This window comes from Mandrillus leucophaeus, unplaced genomic scaffold, assembly GCF_000951045.1.
Source record: "Mandrillus leucophaeus isolate KB7577 unplaced genomic scaffold, Mleu.le_1.0 Scaffold230, whole genome shotgun sequence".
NCBI classification, from domain to species: Eukaryota; Metazoa; Chordata; class Mammalia; order Primates; family Cercopithecidae; genus Mandrillus; species Mandrillus leucophaeus.
This window is the reverse complement of record NW_012102366.1, coordinates 357,772-358,918: the sequence shown is the minus strand read 5'-3', so window position 1 is coordinate 358,918 and position 1,147 is coordinate 357,772. Positions and strand designations below refer to the sequence as shown.

The window sequence follows — 1,147 nt, the reverse complement described above, 5'->3', positions numbered from 1 at the left end:
CTGACCTCGTGATCCGCCCACCTCGGCCTCCCAAAGTGCTGGGATTACAGGTGTGAGCCACAGCGCCCGGCCTTGCTACTGCCATCTGTACCAAGATTCAAGCTTCCTCCTTTTCCTAAGATCCCTACATCCTGACCACCAATTCGCAGCCTCCTTACTCTCTTTCTCTGCCCACACCCACTGCCCTGGTTCATGCCGGCTTCCACGTCCCCACCCGTAAGGAGGGATTAACAGCAGTGAGGGAAGTGAGTGATTAATGAATCTGCCTGCCACGGCCATAAGAGGCTTCGTGGCCTGGGTTCAAATCCCACCCCTGCCACTTACCAGCTGCGTGGCCGGGGGCAAGTCACTTCACGTCACAGGGCCTCAGTTTCTTCATCTGAAAAATGGGTGGAATTCCTGTCACTCTCAAGGTGGTTGTGGAAATCCAAAGAGATTACTCGTGTATTCCATCCACACTCTGCCTCAGACTCCATTTAAGGATGCTGTTGTCATTATTATGGGTGTCTCCTCCTCTGCCCTGCCCTGCCCTGCCCAGGAATATCCCAGCCCTCTCTGCCCGCCAACACCTACTCCAGGCCCACTCCTCCAGGGAGCCTCCCAGGCTTGCCCCAGCAAGCTGGAACCGCCCCTGTGGTACAGACGGCTCAGGCCCATGAACCTAATTGCATGCTGCCCTGGCAGAACTCTTGTCTTCCAGCCTCAGGCTGTCATTTAACTTCATGTCTCTATTTTAAAACGTAAACCAGATGGCATCACTGCCCTGCCTGAAACTTTACAATGGTTTCCCACCTTCTGGAAGAAAAACTGCAAACTCTTTACTGGGATCCACAAACCCCTGCAGAATCGCTGCTCTGGGTTCATCTTCTGCGCCAACCACACGATTCCAAGCTTGGTCCAGCCTAAAGACCTTGGCCTTGCCCATCTTTTTTTTTTTTTTTTTTTTTGAGATGGAGTCTCGCTCCACCCAGGTTGGAGCGCAGTGGCATGATCTCAGCTCACTGCAACCTCCACCTCCTGGGTTCAAACGATTCTCCTGCCCTAGCCTCCCGAGTAGCTGGGATTACAGGCACGCACCACCACGTCTCGCTAATTTTTGTATTTGTATTTTTATTATTTATTTATTTATTTATTTATTTATTTATTT

At 51.4% G+C, this 1,147-nt stretch overlaps 1 protein-coding gene across 2 annotated transcripts in view; it reads right to left on the bottom strand.

The window, feature by feature from the left end:
• The window catches only part of GIPC1 (GIPC PDZ domain containing family, member 1), an 18,235-nt gene that overhangs the window by 14,897 nt on the left and 2,191 nt on the right, over window positions 1-1,147 (bottom strand). Inside the window, exon 2 of one of the 2 annotated variants that reach the window (XM_011981775.1) lies at window positions 325-379. The gene's annotated coding sequence lies outside the window, so the exon portion shown is untranslated. Of the gene's footprint in view, window positions 1-324; window positions 382-1,147 lie in introns of those variants that run through there. The other variant, XM_011981776.1, reaches the window with a different exon arrangement.